The sequence below is a fragment of the Sminthopsis crassicaudata genome, chromosome 2, assembly GCF_048593235.1.
Source record: "Sminthopsis crassicaudata isolate SCR6 chromosome 2, ASM4859323v1, whole genome shotgun sequence".
In the NCBI taxonomy this organism is placed as follows: Eukaryota; Metazoa; Chordata; class Mammalia; order Dasyuromorphia; family Dasyuridae; genus Sminthopsis; species Sminthopsis crassicaudata.
Window position 1 is genome coordinate 373,118,393 of NC_133618.1, and position 22,880 is coordinate 373,141,272.

Here is a 22,880-nt window from a genome sequence, read left to right on the forward strand (position 1 = left end):
CAGAGTGCCAAGTGTGGAGTCAGGAATTCATCTTCCTGAATTCATGTCTGATCTCAGATACTTACTAGCTGTGGGATCCTAGGTTAACCCTAACTTAACCCCATTTGCCTCAGTTCTTCATTTATAAAGTGAACTGGAAAGGAAAATGGCAGACCATTCCAGTGTCTTTGACAAGAAAACTCCCAAAAGGGTTATAGAATCAAACAGGATTAAACAATAAACAATCATAAACTGATATATAAGTATCTCTGTGATGACATATTGACATATTAACATTATTTATATTCTATTCTTTTATTATTTCCCAATTACATGTTAATCTAGTCCCTCATACTACGTAGCTAGAGGTGATAAGAATTAAGTAAGGGGGTAACCTCTTTTGGTTCGGCGCAAGGATACATAGTTAATTGCAGTCTAATGACGACTCAGAATCCCCTGTAAAGGAATTTACAGGCCTGAAAACTTAGATTGATAAAAAAGGTTTATTGCAGGGGTTTGGAAGTAAGGGTAAAGGTAGAAAGACGCCAGGGCCAGAGCTGATCACCGGGAGGACAGAAATCCTTACATGGTCAGTATAAGGACACCATGTTTAGGGCTCTGCAAAGAGTGGACTCCAGGGTTTCCCTTTTTATGATCTTGAAGGTGGGTGGAGTCCCAGGCTCCTGGCTGGTTTCAGCCAGGGTTAGCATTGAATAGAATTCAATGAGTTTTTAGATAAGGAAGAAGCTGTTTGTGGGGAGTTGGGGAAATGTGAGCAGATAGTGGGGGACTGGGAAAGTCCAAGTTAGCTCAGATCCGGTGGGGGCTGGGAAAGCCCGGATATCATTGGAATTCAAAAGGGTGCTTTTTGACCAGGATTTGTGAATCAAAGATCCTAGCTTCTTCAGCCATGGGGAGGTTTGGAATCAGAAAGGAATCTTAAAGGGACCCTAACCCACATCAGAGGGAGAACTTGGTAATTGATAGAGAAAAAGGATAAAGAGGACAAGAGAGAGTTAGCTTGATGCCCCTGCTGAAAATAGAGAGAGACATTTGGAAGAAGGATTGTAATAGCCACATAACTCTTTTAAAGGGCTGTAGCATGTTGTAGCCTTTAAGAGCTCCCAATCCCAGAGGATTTTTAAAGGTACAAACAAAGTACTTCCTTATGACCTTATGAGGTAAGTAGTATAGAATGATGATTATTTAGGCAAGATGAAAATGAGAAAAGCAATTAAATGACTTGTAGCCAAGGTTTTAAACCCTAAACCCAGTTATCTTCTCCCCAAACCGCTCATATTCCTGACTTTCTTATTTCTGTGGAAGGCCCAAGGTCTTAACCTTGGGGTCATTCCCATCCTTTTCATCACTCACATTGAATCAATTATTTAGAAATGTTGATCCTATGCTCACAAGGTCTTTTTCATCTGATCCATTCTTTTTACCTACTACCATAGTATTCTCCTCTCTCCAATCCATCTCTTCCCCAGTTGTCAAATTGATGGCACTAAAATACAGAGCTAACCTTTGTTTTCCTCTAAAGAAGTTTAAGAAGCTCCTTTTTGTCTCTGGGATCAAATGCGAATTCTTCTGTATTTAAAGCTCTACCTCCAACCTACCTTCTGGCTGATTGTATGCTTATCTCTTTCACATTCTGTTAGCCAAATGAGCCTACCTGCTATTCCTTGTTGTTGGCACAGGTTGTCTCGCATCCTTGGAATATGTACCTTCCTCATTTGTACCTTTTCAGAGCCCTGACTTCTTTCAAAGTTTAATTCAAAGGTTGCTTGCTAGAGGAAGCCTTTTCTAACCTTCCAGTTTTTAGTATTATCTACACCCTCACACTTCCACCAGAAATTATTTCGTATATATTTTTTGCATTTACCTTTCTTTTTTCCCATTCATACTTTTCCTCCCCAAGGACAGGAATTATTTTGCTTTTTTAAAAATCTACAGTCAACCCTCAATATTCCCATGTACAACTTTCAGAACTTGAAGCATTCGGGTAATTTTATTAATGACCTCATTTTGACTTTTGACTTGGCAACTGTGCATATTTGTGGCTATGCGCAGTAAGAAAAAAAAAAAAAAAAAGAGAGGCATGATGCATATAACTTTGTGTAGTGGCTAGTATACTACTAGATCCTTCCCTGGTCTTGTTCACCCTCTCATTGTAAAGAGATTTCTGTGAATTTATTGCATATTTTCATGGTCTGCCTTTCAAACCAAAGTTTTATGTTATAATATCCCTGCAAAGTATAGCATAAGTCCTTTAGGCTCTAAGCCCAAGTATGCAAAATCAGTGATGTGTCTAAGTGAGAAAATAAAGGCGTTAGATAAACTTCATATTAGAATGTCTGCAGCCACTGTCGACCACAAATTTGGTGTTAACGAGTTAAGGATTTACTGTATCCACAAAAAGGAGGAAAGCAATCATAAAAGTGTTCATGAATTCACCAGCTGTGAAGGACAGAGTATTGGAGGTAATGGTGAGACCTCATCAGTCTTGGCATCTTCTGACAGAAGTCTCATCAACCTCTCCTTTGAATTTCAGAGGGTGATCAAGGTAGAAAGGTTGATAGCAAGTAGTAAACAATACAATACAATGTCCTCACATTACTATCTGACACAGTGGATGGCGCAATTCATGTTAAAAAAAATCTTGGTTTTAAATTTTTTCTTTGCTGTATAGTATTTATGGTACTGTCTATTTCATATGTTATGAAAAGTGAATATTGTTTGAAATAATTTTTTTAAATATTAGCACAAAAGGTCACAAAATTCTAGGAAATTTAGTAGAGAGAAAAATGTTTTGCATGTTACCAATTTTATTTTGTGTACTGCATTTTATAGGTTATTTTATGGTTAATTTATTAGGAAAAGTGCATATCATCAGAATTAATATTTTATTATAAAGGATTATATGCAGAAAAGCTTATTTTCAGTGAACTCTAAGTGAAATATTACAGTTTTTAGTGGTCCTAGGAACTTAGTCCCCTACTTCCCTTAGGTCCAATGTATCAACATTTGTATTTTTTACTTTTGTATCATTTTCACCTAGAAAGTTGAGGATTAACTATATTTGCTTTTTTGGTTATTTATTTTGTCTGTTTGCTGGTGGCGGATCGTGTTGGACCTGGAGCCTGGAAGACCTGAATTCAAATCTGGCTTCAGAAAATTATAGCTATGTGGCTATGGGCAAATCATATTGTTATCCTCTGTTATCCTCACTTTTTTAATCTGCAAAATGGAGATAATAGCATCAGGGTTATTGTGAAGATCAAATAAAATAATATTTATGAAGTCTTTAGTACAGTGTTTGGTACATATTAGGCACTAAATAAATGCTTATTCTCTCTATACCTCTCCCCATCCCAGCACCTGGATTAGTGTCTGGCATATAAAGAAGGCACATGATAAATATTTGTTGGTTCATTCTATCACTTTAGTAATCTGCTCTTTTTAAAAAGATTCTTTAAAAAACCTCTAATTATGAATGAAAAGTTTCTTTAGTGTCATAATGGTGTTTAAAAAAATTTTTTAAAACAAGGTAAGAATGATTTTTTATTTCTTCTATTGAGCAGAATTAGTATTGAGTAGAAGTAGAATTGAGTATCTGGAAATTAAGTTTGGTTTGGAATTGTGGTGTTCACCTAATTGCTTTCCTACTAATTCCCATTCATCTAGATCCAATTCTTCTTCCAGAGAAAAACTCTTAACTCACTAGAATCCAGCCCCTCCCTATCTAATCATCTCTTCTTTGACACTTCAAGGTGGACATGTTTTCTGAATATGCTGAGCTCTTTTCTGCCTGTGAACATTTGCTCAGATGGTCTCTCTTGCCTAGAATGCTTTACATCTTTTCCTCTGCCTATCCCAGTCTGTATCCATTTTGCTTTGTCCAACTCAAATACCACTTTCTCCAAAAAACCTTCCTTTAACTATTTCAGTCCAAGATAATCTTTCCTTTGTTTGAAATCAGTTATTATTTACCATACAGATGAATCAGAGTTGGCCCTTAATAATTTATTGTTGTAGAAGGATTCCTAAAGGAACCCCTGAATAACTTTGTCACAGGGTTCACATAGTTATTAACTATTCCACTTGCACAAACTTACCTTTATCTCTCTTGTAAACTTCTCCAGAGCAGGGGATTATGTGAAATACCTATGTTGACTCCCCAATGGGTCTTGTCTGCAGTAATTGTCCAGTTAATAATACTTAATGAATTGAATTGGGTAACTTTGTTTCAATTCAGAATGATTCATTCATTTATTCATTATTTGTTATTAATACATCTGTAATGTCTGAGTTTTTTCATCCAGCAAATATTCAACACTAACTACACTATTAAAAATAATGTTTTATTATATACTTAATAAATATCCACAAATGTAAACATTTAAATATTCTAAGGATAGAAAAGAGGATTTATATGAAACTGACCTGTTACAAGGCAATTTTGAAAAATTAAATGTATATTAAATTTAACATGTCAACAATAAAATTGTCCTACTTAGCTTTTTCTCTTATGATTTTTTCTCTATTCTGTTCTTTTCTGTATATATTTTTTTAAAATGCTTCATTGCTATTTAAAAAAATAATTCACATATCTATAGAGCTTTAAGGTTCTCAAAACTGTTTTCTCCTCAACAATCCTATATGGGAAAGATATGAAAATTATCATCTTCATTTTATAGAATAGGAAACTGAGGCCTAGAGAGGAGAAATGAGTTGAAATTGAAACTGGGAGGCTTACAGAGTTCTTCTGATCCTAAGCCTGGAGCAGTTTTCATTCTGTCATGCAGCTTGGAAATTATGATTGTCCAAATTTTGCTTAGATTTGAAACAATTACCCAGTCATGAAAACTCCAATTAAGGGAAAGTATAGAGAGTGAAACAATGGATGGGTGGAACTTTCTTTGAGTGAAAGTGTCAGAATGAAAAATGGCAATTTAAAATTACATCTAAATGTTCCCTCTCTTCCAAGAGAATAGGGCTTAATGGCAGGTGCAAGTTGAAAATTAACCAGGAAAAAAGAGAAATATTCAGACTAGGTTTCTAACACTCATTTCCTTAATCTTATATTCCCAAATAGAATTAAATGTTGAGGGAGATGGTAATTTTCAATTTTGGTGTAAATCACCATACTTTGCTATTTTCTGCCCTGTATACTAAATATGGCTTCAGTTAAGCAATCTATTCAATTTTGCATATGGAGATATTGACTCAAAAGTCCCTAAACATTAAGTGTAAATTTTAAACACATTTATTATATTTAGAGAACTAGTTATTTGGGGGTGGAATTCTTTAACTTTTTTGTTGTTCCAAGTCTTCTCTTCCTTTCCCTTACTCCATCTCATACCATGACTTGTTTCCTTTCTTAATGCAATAGGAACCTCTGAAAATCTATGATGACAGGGGAGTATAGAAAATGATGTGGAAGATGGATCAAGACAGGTAAGTAAGAAACTTCTTCCTTTTATTCTCCTTCAGTTATATCCTCTTCTTCATGATCTCATTTGGATTTTTCTTGGCAAAGATACTGGAATGGTTTGCTCTTTCCTTCAACTCATTTTACAGATGAAGAAACTGGGGCAAACAGTAATTTGCCCAGGGTCACATAGCAATGGTTGAGGTCAGACTTGAACTTATGTTTTCCTTACTCTAGACTCAGCGATCTATCTACTATATCTCCTAGCTGTCTACTTTATGTGCTTTGTTGATTAAAAAAAGTTACACACTCTCTCTCTCTCTCTCTCTCTCTCTCTCTCTCTCTCTCTCTCTCTCTCTCTCTCTCTCTCTCTCTCTCTCACACACACACACACACACACACACACACACACACACTCATTCTCTCTCTTTTCTTTCTCTCTCTTTGCTTCGCTGTTTCTCTCTTTATCTTTCCTTCTCCTTCTTCCTTCCCCTCCCTTTTTTCTCCTCCCCTTAGTATCTCTCTGTGTCTCTATCTATCTTTTCCTCTGGATCCTAGTTCCTTTATCTATAAAATGAAGGATCTAGAAATGTCTACCAGGTACACATCTATCTCTTCATCTCCATAATTAAGCACAGTGCCTCCTGAATATTACATACATTAAGTACCTACATGCTTCATGGAGCTCTGAGGAAAGTGTTTGGTAAACTTGAAAGAGCTACAGAAATGGGAATCATGATTACTAATTATTCACAGAAATGTTGACTTTATTGTTGATAAGTGGAAAAGAACACCAGAGAAAATCTGAGGTAGAATTCTGACTCTATTTTTTATTACCTGTATAGCCTAGGGTAAGATATTTAATTTCTCTCAGCCTCAGTTCCACATTTGTAACCCAAGGGAGACTAGAACTAGGTGCTGGATTCTTGTCTAGCTCTGATCCATGAATCAAAAGTTAGCTCTTGACCCAAATGAACTGGATTCAATCATGAAATTTTCTCAATAACCATGATTTATTTTATTCTCACCAAGAGAAACTGTGGTAACATTTGTGTTTGGTTCACTTGTAGTTCTCCTCAAAGGTATTCAGTTCTTCTGAAAGAATTAAACTAATGGGGAGGATTCTGGGGAGATGGTGAAGTAGGTTGGCAAATTTCAAGCTCTCCCAATTTCCTCCACAAATAGAACACATTTGTGTCTCAGGGTGAACATAGAGAGTTGAAAAACCAAGAAGACTTGGGGCAGAACAAGAGTCCTCCTGATATAACCCAATGAGATCTGAAGTAATACCCCTAGCCCAGGATTAACCTGTCTGAAGTGCAAACACCTCCAGGCTAGCTTCACAGAAACAGTCAAGTGAGGATCCCTGGGCTACCTGGTTGTGGCTGGAGCCTCAGCAGGAACCACAGAGACTTTCACCTCTTGGCCTGTTTGTCGAGTTGGGTTTGAGTCCCAGAAGACAAAGTAACCTTGACTGATTGGGAATGCCAGGCCCAGTTGTGCTCACACCTAGTGAGTGCAGAAGCAGCAGGGCAGGGGCATTGCAGGAGGGTAGAGCTCTTGGTTCTGGTTCCTGGTCAGAGTAGAGAGTTGAAGGGATGCTTGAGGCATCATCCCTTCTACCCCCTTTAGAACTTACATTAATACCTCTTATTCAAAAAAATGAATTGGCAAAGAAGAAAGAACCCTACCGCTGAAATTTATTATGGGAACAGGGAAGACCAGGATTCATCTCCAGAAGAGGAGACTTTATAAAAAGGCTTCTCCCCCAAAGAGTAATGTGAAATGACTCCCTGCCCATAGAGAATTTATAGAACTCAAAAAAGAATTCAAAAATTAAAAAAGAGGAAAAACTAAAGAGAAAATTAAAACCATCCTTGAAAAATAAGATTATGAAAAAAATTTTAACCAATTAGAAGAGAAGGTACAGAGTTTCAAAGATGAAAATAATGCTTTGAAGATTAGAATTGGGCAAGGGAAAGCCAGTGAAGCTATTAGAGATCAAAAAATAACAAAACATTATAAAGAATGAAAAAATAGAACAGAAAGTGAAACACCTTATAACATTTCTGGAGAACAGATCGAGATAAAAAAATAAAAGAATAATTGGATAGCAAGAAAGTTGTGACCCAAAAGAGAGCCTTGACATAATAATGCAGGAAATAATCCTAGAGAAAATTGTTCTGGAGTGATAAAACATGAGGGGAAAGTAGAAATAGAAAAAGTCCACCAATTTCAACCTCAAAGAGATCCTTTGCAGAAAACACATAGGAATATTATTGCAAATTTCGAAACCACCAAATCAAAGAGAAAATTTTGCAAGAAACAAGAAAAAAACCCTTCAAATATATTGGAGCTACAATTAAAATTGTACAAGACTTATCAGAAGCTACAATAAAAGCCTGCAGGTCCTGCAATCATATCTACTGCCAATAAAAAGAACTATGCTTGCAGCCAAAAATATCATATCCAGCAAAATTATCTATAATTTTGAATGAGGAAAAATGGACATTCAGTGACCTTGCAGATTTTCAGGACTTTGTATCAACCAAACCCAAACTTAGCAGATTTAACATATAAGAGACAATATCAAAGAACAATTTTAAGGAATTCAACATGGACAAATTGTTTATGTTTCACGGGAAATGTAATTATGAGAAGAAGAAAGATAAGTATACAAAATATACAAAATGTATACTTTATGTTTAAAACTTACATCAAAATAAGGTAAGCTCAAAAGAAAGGTTGGCAGAATAAAAGTAAAAATAGCAATCATGTTATACAAAAGAGGTGCAGAGGAAGAATAGACACAGAGGTATTAGAGGGGGAGGAGGGCTCATAGTTCTGAAAATCTATTAACATTGGGAATGGATCAATAGGCAATACTACATATATACCATGAGAATGATATAGCACCCTTCAAATCTATAAAGAAATAAAAGGAGAGGGACAGGTAGATAGGGAAATAAAGGGTAAGGGAAGCAGACAAGGGAGGGATCTCTGATTGGGGGGAGGTTAAGTAATAGTAAGTCAAGTTATGGAGCAGAATTTCATGAAAGAATCAGCAAGGATATGTGGGGTATGTGTGAGTATGTGTATGTATGTATGTATGTATGTATATATCTATATATGTATAAATAAATATATCTCTTCTTAACTATAGCCTGTTTTGGGAAAGGGGGGATGAAAGAGAGATATGTCTGTATGTCTGTGTATGTACATATCTACATGTGTATATATAAATATATCCTTTCTTAATCTGGAGTGGGGGGGATGAAAGGAGGAGGAAAAGAACAAAGTAAATAAGGTATATAGCAGAGAACAAAAGAACAGTTTACAAGGAAGTAAAGAAAAGATGGACACAATATAATTTCTTTTATTAATATATATATATATATACATATATATCCATATCTATCTATCTATCTACCTATCTATCTATCTATCTATATACTTTCTTAAATTGGTATTTTGTTATATATTTTTAATCCTCCTTGATGTTCTGCTTGGCACATGACATGTTTTGTTTCATTTTGTTTTGTATTGCTTTTCTGTTTTTCTTTTTGCTCATTCTTCAAATGAAATAAATTTGAAAATTTGAAAAAAAAGAGTTTATGACTTGCATTTGAATAAACTGTTTTGGTGGGGCTTCAATCTCTATTTCTTAAAAAAAAAGGACTAAACTAGTAAGGCATAATACTTTATCAAAATACATGTAAAGAACAGAGAAGGACTAGTATCCTAGGCTGGCTAGCAAGACAACATTTATTTCCTCTCTCTCTATCCCCTATTTGGTTTAATTACACAAGTAACCCACAAAACATTAATAATGTCTTAATAATTCTGGCCACTTGCCCAGCTTACTTGAGTCCCAAGGTTGGTACCATGTCAACTGTTCTCCAGGGTGTGTACTCTCTTCCTTCCTCTCACTACAGTGTCTGCTACCATTATTCTGGCTCCTGGCCACTGTTCCTTGTACATACTGTCATTTTTCTGCATGTACTGCAGGCCTAGCTTGGCTCTAGAAGTCCAAGCTCGTCATAGAGAAGTTATTCTTTTTACTCACTGATGCCAGTTAATCTACATTTCTCATTGCCACCATTGTCTTAGTCCCTTTATTTCCCGAAATCTCTTCTCTGAACTTATTGTGTTCTGGCATCCTTGTTCCTGTGATATCATCAGAAAAGATACTCTGGACCCTTAGGAATTACTCGGATTCTTATAGCACAGATCTGTCATATGACATCCTAGATCCTTTATAAAGTTTCTTCCAGTTTCAGAATTTCATAGTCTTTATTCTGAGGTTCCTTCCAGTTCTGACATTCTGTGTTCTCTGATACTATGTCTCCTTCCAACTCTGACACTGTGCGTTCTAGGATTCCAAGGTTCTTTCCAGATTGACATTTTGTGTGTTGTGATTCTAAGGCCCTTTCCAGATCTAACAGTCTATGTTCTGTGATTCTAAGGTTCCTTCCAGCTCTGACATTCTATGAGAGTATTTTTGTGTTCCAGGCTGTTTATAACAGGTCATTTGTGCTGGAAGCAATTAGGTATTCTGTGTGTGTTTTCCCTTCTCGTACTCAGTTCAAACTAAACTCCATGATGGGCAGTTTTTTATTTTTTTTCAAGGCTTGGTCCTTGGCATTGGGTTAAGGGAAACAGACCAGGAAAATGTAATAGACATAAGCCTGAAAAGCAGCCTTCACACTTTGAGATTTCCAATTGCAATTACCTTCTGTTTGCTCAAAGCCTAGCAGTATGGTGACCTTTGAGGCTGCCCATCCTGTGATGGCTAGCCTGAGAGATGAAGTGTGTACATACCCTGATGGTGGGCGTGGCTGGGACTACTCACCAAGAAGACTGAGTGTCTTGTTACCCTTGTTTTTTCCGTTGTTCATAACTTTGACATTCTACTTTGGCTAAAATTTGTCATGTTGTGTCAGAGTCCAAAGATGATTTTTTTTTCTCTTTTCAATTTTAGTTTTAAAAAATCCTGTAGTTGCTACTAAGTTATGACTATTAAGAAAACACTAGATTCCCATTAAAAATGAAGCTTTGATTTTTAAAAAAAGTTTTATGTTTTTAAATAACTCAAAACAGATGAACAAACCCACTTAGCATGAAAGTTGTCCCCAGTGAAGAACTTCTATTTGGGCAAATTAGAGGGAATCTGTGCTTTGGAAGTGAAGGCATTAGCAGGGCTCTCACTGGGCAGGGAAAAGATGCCAGGCCATGGTGTGAAGACTCATCAAGGGAGAGGAGTAAAAGGTGCCAAATCCTGTAGAAAAAAAAAGAATTTGGTTTCCCTGAGAATCTGTCCATAAAAGCCCCTGGTTACTAAAATTGGAAGGGGGAAAAAAAGAGATTTTGAAAGTGTTTTTCTTTTTCTGCATGTAATGCACCCATTGTAGGGTGTGGGTTGATTGAAGGCCTTGGACACAATCCTAAGCTCCTAAGAAAATTGAAATCATTTGATCATTTCTCATAGGTGAAGCTATTCAGAAGGCTCCAATAAGCCCCTGTGCAGAGAATACCCAGTTGATATATTATGTGAGAGCCTGAAGGAAGAGAGAAATCATGTCTTAGCTTAAGAATTGCTGCCATTTGGATGCCTATCCCTGTCAATGACTATTGTCACATTCCTGACACTAATTAGTTTTATGATCAAGGTTTAGTTTTTTAAGCTTTCAGGGTCTGGTGCTTCATTTGTGAAATGGAGATCATGTGTACAATACTTGGCTCACAGGGTACTTGCAAGGTGTAAATGAGACATCATGGGAAAAGTGATTTGTAGACTTTAAAGTGCTATATAATCACAGTTGTGTTATTATTGTTATTGTTATGGCAAGGTGGAACAGTGGATATAGCATCAGATTAGGAAGTTCAAACTCTTGAGTCTGAGTCCAAATTCAGTTTTAGATACTTACTAGCTGTGTGATCCTGGGCAACTCATTTAACTTCTGCTTCAGTTTCCTTAACTGAGTAAATCAGGGATAAAAATAGAACCTATCTCATAGGTTATTGTGAAGATTAAATGAGCCAACATATGTTAGCACAGTACTTGGCATGCAACAGGCACTTAATAAATACTTGTGTTTCCTTCCCTCTTCTATTTATTATTATGTAATTGAAAAATTAAAAATACTTACAATTCAAGGGCCAAGTATCCAAAATGAGCTCATAACATGATGGAGAGAGCTCTGACCTTAACATCTGGGGAACTGAGCTTTGTATCCTGGTTCCCATTCACCACCCATCTGAATCTCAGTTTCTTTCTTTGTTAGATGAGAAAATATTTACAGTACCTACTTCCCCACTACTATTGTAAGGAAAAGAAAACCATACAAACCGTAAAGTGGTATAAAAATTGAAATCATTACTATGAAGGCCCTTTTGCCTCCCTTCTCATTAAAATGAAGAAATTTCCCTCTAAGGAGGAAGATGGGTTGGGACGGGTTGCCCACATCTGCAGTCTGCCTTGAGGAATGCAGATGCAGAATGGGGAAAAGAAGGGAAATTCCTTCTAGGAGTCATTTGACTAAAGAACTACTTTATTAAGAGAAGTGCTTGTTAGGAATATAGCAGTTCAAGTAGAAGGTGAGGATGATTTTGAATTTCATCCTGGATATTCACCTCATTTATCTTTCTAGCAATAAAAGATCACATTTCTCCTATTCTTGAAGGTTTACAAAATTTCTCAACACTAGGAAGTATCAGAGCTGGGATTCAAACCTAGCTCTTGATTTCTGTTGTAGTGGTCTTTCCATTAGGCCATCAAGCCTAATTTGCAAGAAAATTCTATAGGAATTAAGAGGAAGTAGGGAAGAAAAACACAAATCTATATTTCTTTTTCTTTTTGCTGAGGCAGTTGGGGTTCCGTGACTTACCCAGGGTCACACAGTTAGGAAATGTTAAATGTCTGAGGCCAAATTTGAACTCAGGTCCTCTTGACTTCAGGGCTGGTGATCTATCCACTGCATCACCTAGCTGCTCCAAATCCATATTTCTTAAATGAGTTTCTCCCTTCTTTGTTTTGCAAGTGCAGGCATAGAGTTAGTTCAAAAGATGAGATGAAAATAAGCCAACTAAGAAGAGTTAAGGGGCTTTTACACATGCTTAGAATCATGTTGGCGAGGTCAGCCCAAAGAGGAGTTGCCCTTTCAATGCGCCAGGGAATGAAGTGGATCATTTTCTTGGACATTTATTGCTCTCTGGCTTGGTTTCTTCTCCAGCACTCCCCTTCCATTATTCTTTTGGAGAAGATATTCAGGCTCAGGCTACATGGGGGAAAGCAGATTGCAAATTTTTATGGTTTCCTTGGCCAGAGACATTTACATTGTTTCAAAGCATAAGAGACTTCCAGATAGGAGAATGGTTGCATCCTGCCCCATTTTCACTTCAGAGTGATCTAAAAATTAACAATAGTTTGAACAGACTAAAAAAATCCAAAGAGAAACTTATGTAAGTTTCTTCATCCAGCTCAGGACTGAATAAAAAGATTGGGGACAGTGGAAGAGTCTGGAAGCCCCTAACTCAGGAGCACCTGGATAGTAACATGAATAGGAAAAAACTCTTTGAGAGTGGACTCCTTCATCATTCTCATTGGGAAAACCACTAGTTATCCAGTAGACCTAGTAGTGCCTTCTGGAAGAGGAAGGAGAAACATGTTGCCCAGAGAAATAAAAGAGGCAGTGGCAAGACCTGGAAAACCCCAGGAAAGGTGATAAACCAGGTTGTGCCCTTAATAGAGGAATCCTAAAGGAAAGACAGACTTCTGATCATGAAATGGGTGAGGGGAGCAACAGACCTTGGCAGAACCTAGACTAGGGAGTCATAGGGGCACAGTCTTGATATGGCAGGCAGCATATTATGTTTCACAACCCCAGATGATACAAGAGAGACAATGCCCTTAGGCCTCAAGGAGAACAGAAGATTACCAAGGATACCGAGGAAAATAAAAAGAAAATATACTTCAGTGCAAAGGTCTGGTCTAGCTCCTCTTGTCAGGATAAGCAAAAGTCCTTGCCCCACGTTGGGCACCAATTGTAGCGAGCTGTCGTCTCCAGAAGCTGTTGGATCGCTCTCTGGGAAGAGATCTGCTGTGTCTACTCAAATCTTTCAGACAGATTCTTCTTCCTGTAGTGAACCGTTGTCTCCAGGCAGTTGCTGTTAACTCTTGTCCTTAGAAGTGACTTCCCTTCCTGCAGAGAGCCCCGTCAAGCCTGATGCAATGCAGAGTCTTTCTCTTGAATCCTGGCTCTGAATCTCCTCCAACTCTTATCCTTCTTCAGGCCGATCTGCTCTCTGCGCCCAGTGCTGTCTCTTTTTATCCTCCCAGAGAATGGGCGTGGGATAATGCAAGGGCTTCTGGGAAGAACCACCCCAGCCAATGAGCTTGCCCCCTCTATCAAGTCAACCTGAGTTCTCACCTTGTAATTGTCCAGAAAACCTGAATTCTCACCTTGTCACCATCCAGACAACCTGAGTTCTCACTTAGTAATCCTAACATCTCCCCCTTTCTTTTGATTTAGAACATAGGACAGTCATGACCTTGAAACATAAATCCATCAATATGGGAAGTATTACAGATAATTACATAAATTACATAAGCACATAGTAACATAGTAACATAACACATGCTAGAAGTATATAACATAATCATAATCATAAATTGAAAATTTATAAATGTCCATAAGTCCATTGTCCATTATTCTCATCTTGTGTGAGGAAGTCCAATGATTCCTGCTGGTTTTTAAGTTCTTTAACAGTCTTCTTATTATCCATGCTCTTTCAGTGTCAGATGTTTCTTAGATCTTCTCCTTTATTTTGAGGTCTTTCTCTTTTTCTGTCTCTCTGGTTCTGGGTCAGAGAGACTGAGATCTAGATCAGAAGCTTTTCCACTGGAATCAGGACCGTGTCTGTCCCTGTTCAGGCGCCAAAATGCGAAGGTCTGGTCTAGCTCTTCTTGTCAGGATAAGCAAATGTCCTTGCCCCACGTGTGGACGCCAATTGTAATGAGCTGTCGTCTCCAGAAGCTGTTGGATCGCTCTCTGGGAAGAGATCTGCTGTGTCTACTCAAATCTCTCAGACAGATTCTTCTTCCTGTAGTGAACCGTTGTCTCCAGGCAGTTGCTGTTAACTCTTGTCCTTAGAAGTGACTTCCCTTCCTGCAGAGAGCCCCGTCAAGCCTGATGCAATTCAGAGTCTTTCTTCTGAATCCTGGCTCTGAATCTCCTCCAACTCTTATCCTTCTTCAGGCTGATCTGCTCTCTGCGCCCAGTGCTGTCTCTTTTTATCCTCCCAGAGAATGGGCGTGGGATAATGCAAGGGCTTCTGGGAAGAACCACCCCAGCCAATGTGCTTGCCCCCTCTATCAAGTCAACCTGAGTTCTCACCTTGTAATTGTCCAGAAAACCTGAATTCTCACCTTGTCACCATCCAGACAACCTGAGTTCTCACTTAGTAATCCTAACACTTCAGCATTTGGATAATTTAAATGAGATGAAATATTTACATTCTAATAGATGCAAAAAGATAAGTTCCTTCAAAACCCTAATGTCTTCGAGGAAGTTAAATAAGACAGATGCCTGGGGGCTTGATTGTTTCTATTTTGATCATCCTAGATGAAGAATGAAAAGGTAGTGAAAAGGGAATGTACAAGGAAGAAAGAAGGAAAGGATAATATCATCTCAACATTATTGGGATGAAGTAGATGAAGAATATACAAACATAGAAGGTCTTCACTTTCATCTGAATTAGACAAAGAAGAGTTGAGCAGTCACATATATCAAGAGTTTGGTGTAAAATTACATTAAACTTAAGTCATAAGCAACATAATAATAATGGTGTTTTGTAAAGAGGAGAAGAAAAGAAAGGAAAGAAAGAAAAAGGAAGAATTTGTGTCGTTTAGTTATTTTTCAATTGTGTTCAAATCTTTGTGACCTCATTTGGGTTCTCTTGGTAAAGATACTGGAATGGCTTGACATTTCCTTCTCCAGCTCATTTGATAAAATGAGACAAACTGGGTTAAGTTGGTTGCCCAGTGTCACACAGCTAGTTAAGTGTCTAAGGCTAGATTTGAACTCAGGAAGACGAGTCCTCCTGATTCCAATCCCAATGCACCACCTATCTGCCTTCTCTTTAATTAAAGAATATTAGTATTAAGCACAGTCATTATACTTTACTACCTTCTTTGTAATGAGGAGATGTTGTTGTTTTGTCCTTTGTTCTTCACAAGGATCATGATATCAGGGAGGCTGATGCCATGACATGCAAGTGAATTGGATTTAAGAGAGGGAGAGCTGTGCAAAGTCACCTGCTTCACTCCCTCCTCTGGAGCCATCCAAATCTAGTGGCCAAATATAGACCAAGACAATTGGAAATGGCCTTGGATGCAGTGGAACACCTTGGTCTTTTTAAGCTAAGGTCTTTAACAGCTCTCAGTTAGACTAAGTTGATAACCCAATCAGTGATTAAGGCTAGTTAAGATTTGAGGCAAAGAATGGCCTCTATGACCTAGTGAGAGAAAAAAAATCAATCTGAGAAGGATAAACCCTTAGAGTTTCTAGGCAAAAGAGAAATATTTCCTATTTACATTCATCCTGAGCCAAGAATCCAAACAAAGTAAAAACTTCTTGAACTAATGCTTAACCTGCACTTATTTAGCACCTCTCTCATACTGCCCACCATATGTGCCTAGCAGTAAGGTTGCACAAATCAGCCCATGGACTTATAATAGAACTCAGTCCCTAGTATTATGAAGATCCAATTTAAAGGAAATTTGTTCAGACTGCAATAGTGTATGGGAACATTCCATGTCATAGTAGAAATCTGCAGGACAGTGGAGGAATAGAAAGAAGAGAGCAATATTTTGTGTCTAGTTTTATGAAAGAACTAAACTCTTCAAATGAATATGGATCAAAGCATAGTAATTTTACCTTTTTCTTTGTTTTTTTCTCTCATGAATTGTTTTTCTTTTGGTCTGATTTTTATTGTACATTTATTGACAAATGAGACTATGAGAATTTCCCCTTGGATGAGATCCAGAAATCTCCATCTTGGTTGAGCTGTATTATTTTGCTCTCAATGGGAGGACCCCTTCATTCTGTATTGCCTCATATATAGCTTTTCTGATTTCCGTTTTGCTATGATTTGGATGTTCATCGTGGAATTGATGGAATTGGGGAAGGGGTCAAAACTTGGATATAGAGCTTGGGCTGCTCCTTTCCCCCAAATGACAAAACAATCAGAAGTTAGCTTAAACTTAATCACATTCCCTAGAGCACTAATATTTAAGGGAGTAAATAGACATGAGAAATTTTGATGCCAACTAGATCAGAAATCCTGATTGTGATTCTACAATAAAATTTATGATGAAGTAGGAAAAAAAAGTCTTATTTCAGTCTGGAGAGAAAAAAAATTAAACATGATTGTTCAGTTGTGTTTGATTTTTCAAAATTCCTTTTGGAGTTTTCTTGGTTAAGATACTGGAGTGGTTTGATATTTCCTTCTTTAACTCATTTTACAGATGAAGAAGCTGAGGCAAACAGAGTTAAGTGACTTATCTAGAGTCACAAACTAGTATAAATCTGAGACGAAATTCAAACTTAGGAACAGGAGTCCTCCTGATTTAAGCCTATCTACTATGCTATCTAACTGCTCAAGCAATAATTGATAATAGTTAAATATCAGTGATACTAAAATATATTTATGCACTTATTTTCTTTTTTTTACTTAGAGATTTTTAATTAATTTTATTTTGTAATAGTATTTTATTTTTTATAAATACATGTAAAGATGGTTTTCAACATTCATTTTTGTAAAACTTTGTGTTGAAATTTTTTCTCCCTCTCTCCCTCAACTTTACCATATTTGTCATGTTGTACAATAAAAATCAGACCAAAAGAAAAAAAAATTCACAAGAGAAAAAAACAAAGAAAAAGGTGAAATTATTATGCTTTGATCCATATTCAATCCCTATAGTTCTCTGTCTGGATGCAAATGGCATTTGCCATCTTTATGCCATCCCAAATATATTAGAATTGCCTTGAATCACCCCATTATTGAGATGAGCCAAGTCCATCACAGTTCATCATCACATAATCTTGTTATTATGTGCACTGTTCTGGTTTTGTTCACTTCCCTTAGCATCAGTTCATCTAAGTCTTCTGAAATCAGCCTGCTCATCATTTCTTGTATATATTCCATTATATCCAAAAACCACAATTTATTCCACCATTCCCCAACTGTTGGGCATCCATTCAATTTCCAGTTCCTTGTCACTACAAAAATAGCAATATACTTTAAAAAAACCACTCCATTTTTTGGGAATCTTCTTTAAGCTATCTTGACAATTTATCCCTCAATAATTTTAAAATTATGACATCTCACTCAGATTTATTCCATATATATTTAAGGTTTAAGCCATTTCCACCAATTTCATATTCTTGAATGTTGCTTCTCTTTAAAAAGTTTTATTTTTTTATTTTTTTATTTGTTAATACCAGTCACAACTTCTTTCAATTTCTCCTTACCCATAGAACCCTCTCTTCTAACAAATCAATCTTTAGACTTAAAAGGGAACTTGGAAGATATTTAGAAAGTGATTCTTAACTCAGTTTTGTGGTATGAACCTTTTGATAATCTGGTGAAACTTATGGATCCCTTCTCAGAATAACATTTTTAAATGCTTGAAATAAAAAATGTAGTATTACTAAGGAAATTAATTACATTGAAACAATGAATAATTTTTCCTATCTAATTTCACAGAACCCCTGAAATCTCTTCATGAATTCCGTGGGAGTTTGTGGAGTTCAGGTTAAGAGTTTCTGGTGTAGAGAGCCAAGCAGCTAGAGAAATAAAAGGATATATTTGGATAGTAGCAGGCAGACCCCCCCCCCCCCAAAGAGAGCATTTAGATGCAATTAGATAATTGGGATAATTTAATTTTTTTTCTGGATTGGCTTCTGTTACCTTCTGTTCATATTAGGAAATGATAAGAATATACTAATTGACAATCAAAAGCAACTGAATAGCTAATATCACTCTATCAGGAGGAAAGGGAATTCCAGCACAAATAAATTAAGGTTCTGATCAGGATCTGTTAGGACCTGAGTCCCTACTGCAGTGAACACAGTTGCAAAGGGGCAATTTGTCAGAATAGTTAGCTGAAAAAGCTATCTGAAAGAAGTTTCATTTTTATCTATTTCTGGATTTTTATTTGTTTGAGTAAATGCCAAAAAGCACCTATGTATGCATGAAGTTCAAGCTAGTCTTTTCCTTAGGTGAAATTATTGGAAGACTTTAATTTTACTTCCCAGATTATGAGGAAAAATGAGGTTTTCCCTTGCAATTGTATAAAAAGTGCTTCCAGGAAGAAATAAAGAAGATAAAGTAAATGAAGAGTCAAAGGAATAATTTTACCTGTGCTGAGAGGTTGGGGATAGAGGGAGGTAACATAAAGAAGAACTGGGGAACAACTATGAGGACTGCTCCAATTTATTGAAACAGTTTGGAGACTAAAAGGAGGCTTCACAAAAGAATCAGATCAGCTTGTAAATGCTTAAAACTTTGTCTCCTAGAATGTAATACATCTTGGTCTTTATAACAGAGTACCAACAAAAGGAAAGGATTTAAAAAGATAACTGAACATTGGAAGTAAAGAGATAGAGGGAATAAAGGAAAGATACAACTAGGGTTGCAAATGCATGAGACAGTCTTTATTTCACTCATCATAGAAAATATGTAAGATGTGACAAACTCACATGTTCCCATGATTAAATAGAAATGAAAAGCATTCAAATAGTCGTCCATCACCTTCTACCTCTACCTGAAGGCAAAAACCTTTTGGGGACTGCCTAACAAACATTCCTCTATTTACATTCCACCTACACTGCAACTCATGCCAATATCATGGAGGGTTGACAAGGTCTAGATCTGTTGGATCTCCATGTTGTGGCTCCAATTTTCCATTTTCAGAGACAATGTTAGTGGTCCTCTTCATTCTCTCAGAAGTACATTGTTGAAGGAGTCTTCTTCCTCCAGTGAGAGATACAGCCCTTGAACTCTGAATCTTGATAACTTAGCATTACCCATGAAACAATCCACAAGACTAGGAAAGCCCATTTACAGGGATGGACTGTTTCATCAATAAATTCTCAGAAAGTAGAACTTTAAAGAAGGTGACTAGGAACTGTAGGTACAGATACTTCCCTCTAAGGTTCCTCATGTGCTGTTCTTGCAAGTCACCATTTTCCTTTCAAGGTTAAGAGAGGGAGAAGTCCCCTTTACTTCCCTATTTGGTCAAGTCTGGAAATCTAGAGGAGAGAAAATAGACAAAAGGTATATGTTTCATAGCTTGTTTTTGCAGACCCTAGGAAAAAGATGACTCAAGAAAAGCCTGCCTGTCCTTACTTTCAATCACCAATCATCTTGGAGGCAACCCTGGTAACTGGGAATCAGAGGGATCCCTGTGTTCACTCAACAAGACCCAGGAAACATGGCTACCTTCATGAGAAATGTCTTACTAATGAAAATCCATACTCTGTAATCTCATCAAGTTGATTAGTGGACTGTCTATGAAATTAATCTGGAGTTCCCTGGATCAATATCTCCTAAAGAAAAAAAAAGGAAAGAGAAATCTTCTATTTCTCCCCAAATTCTAGAATATAATATTAAATGTATCTTTTTGAACATTTAGAAAAGAAAAAAGTAAACACAAAGGGCTCACACAGATTCATCAAAAACAAGATATGTTAGACTAGCCTCATTTCCTTTTTGGACAGGTAACTAAATTTTTAGTTCACAATAATGCTACATACATATTATTATAGTATCATAGATTTAGAGCGCCCTCATTTTACATATGAGAACTTGAAAGTAAAAAAAAAATGACTAAGTGACCTGTTTAGAATGACACAACTAGTATGTGTCAAATTTGAGGCCAGGTCTTTCTGACTCTGAGGATAGCTGTCCATGTACTGTGCTGTATTTATATTCTTAAAAAGTGTTTGAGTGTTTAATCATGCTATGATCCTAATTAACTTTGAAAGGTAGGAAGATATGGACATCCATTGACCCTAGTAGCAGTGTCCAATTGAGCCATTTTCTCTAATGTCCAGAGCAGCCCTGACTTATGGAAACAGGTACATTGTGAACTAAGAGACATATTGAGGACACACTAGACACATGGAGGAAAGAAGGCTCAGAACTCAACAAGGGCATGATTCTCAGAATCTAGCAGAGAACTACAGCCAAGGGAAACAATGAGGTCTCCATGAAAGTACAAAAAGACTTCCAGAAATCAGAAACTTTTAGTTTTACCTTTGATCATATGTAGTGTCTAATTTTGAGCCCACCCAACCCAGGTACTTTGTGTGTCTAAGGAAAGAGTTTACCTCTCATTTTTACTATACTTCTAAGACAACTTCACTCTATCATTTCAATAAATACTCTTTGCTATAAATGAGGCAAGATGCCACTTTGGATAAAGTGCTAGGTTTGGAGTCAGGGAAATAAGAGTTCAAATCCAGCCTCAGGCATTTAATAGATATGTGATTTTGGATAAATCATTTAGCTTCTGTCTAAGTTTTGTGAACTACAAAATTAGGATAATGAAAGGACCTATTACCTATTGAGGTAAGGATCAAAATGAGATATTTGTTTTTTAATGCCTGAAACAGAATGCTACTTAAAAAGTTAATTGCAGGAGGACCTGAGTTAAAATCTGACCTCAGACACTTAACATTTCCTAGCTGTAGGATCCTGGGCAAGTCACTTAACTCCAATTGCCTCAGGAAAAAAAAAAGTAATATATACAACAAGCTAATTGTGTATACTGTTTGCTTGAAATGGGAAGCACACTAGTTGGGGCTCAATATTAGAAAGGTAATGTTTTTCAGTTAGGTAGAAACCCCTGAGGGAGTTGTTTCAACTACTGAATACCTAGCCTGCAATTTCATTGAGAGCTAGGGGAATGAGCCTGAGTGGTGAGGGTTGGGGATGGTCCTATTCTATCAGGATAATAATAGCACCTACCTTACAAGGTTGTTACAATTAAATTAGATGATATTTATAAAGCACTTAACACATTCTTCCTAGTGCTATCGAAAAGCATTGTAAAAGTGTTTTGAATGGAGTATTTATTTAGGTACAGGTTGCATTAGGTGCCCTTTGAGTTTCCTTCAAACTCTGAAATTCTATGATTTTGTAATCCTACTTACTTATTGTATTGATATAGAATCAAAGACCCAGAGAATATAAGAACTGTGACTCTAAGTCCTTCAAAGCTAGTGCTTTTTTTAAATTATAATCAATATAACACAGATGCAATATCCATAGTCTCAGTCTATTAATTGACAGTGATTATCTATTCTGAATAGGCCTCCTTTCTATGTTATATCATGCTTAATAAATGGTCAATCCAACTTTTTCAATAAAATCTCTAGCAAATGGGAACCTGCTATGTTTCTTTTTTTTTTCTTTTCTTTTTTAAATTCAATTTTATTGTGTTCTTAGGTCCAAATTTCCCACTCTCACCTCTTTTCTATCCTACTACTGAGAAATTAAGAAAAATAAAATCCACTCCAAATATGCCTAGTCAAACAAAACAAATTCCCACGTTGGTCATGTTCACAAAACAAAACAAAACAAAAAATAAGCCTCAGTCTGCATTCTGAGTCTATTACCTTTCTATCTAGAAGCATGAAACATGTTTCATTATGAGTCATATGGAATTGAACTCACTATCTTTTGGAACAATTCAATCTACTTTTCAGTAGCTCCAATTGTCAGAAAGTTTTTTCCATGTACAAAACTAAAATCTGCAACTATTATCCACTGCTCCTATTTCTGTTTTCTGAGGCCAAGTAGACACTCCCAATATGTAAGTGTGAAAGCTGGAATCTGAAATTCAGTTGCTTAACTCCGAACTATAAATGTAGCACTTTTTAAGAATTATGCTTCTCCCTAGAATGTGTATTGAGGGATAGATAAATTCTTGGATCTTATGCAGCTTGGGATACACAAGATAGAGAAGTAAGCCTAAAATCAGGATACATCTGAGTTTCAAATCTGGCCTCAGATACTTGTAAACTGTGTGACTCAGTTTCCTCAATTATTAAAGTATGAGCTATTAATAGCATGTTTCTCTGGGTTGTTGTGAAGGTCAAATGAGAATAGTAGTAAATTTATTATGCAAACCTTAAAAGTACTCTATAAATGCAATTATTCTGAAGGATTAAAGTAATAATTCCATATATATGGTAAATAATAATTATGGTAAGAGTAAAATTTTTTTTAGATATTTGGGACTAGGACAAGAGAGAGTAGAGTGATCAGGAGAATTAGAATCTTAATTTATCAGAGGCAATAGGATAATTTAACTTCATGCTTCTTAATTTCATTAAAGGAAAACATATTCCACTGAAATAAAATTTGAGAGAATTGTCAATATTCCCAATCACACCAC

General features: G+C 36.5%; 1 long non-coding RNA gene across 1 annotated transcript in view; it reads left to right on the top strand.

Annotated features, from left to right (window-relative positions):
* Positions 1-22,880, top strand: part of LOC141553524 (uncharacterized) — a 94,519-nt gene that overhangs the window by 6,777 nt on the left and 64,862 nt on the right. Inside the window, exon 2 of the long non-coding RNA XR_012485493.1 lies at positions 5,375-5,439. This is a non-coding gene — a long non-coding RNA (uncharacterized LOC141553524). The remainder of the gene's footprint in view (positions 1-5,374; positions 5,440-22,880) is intronic.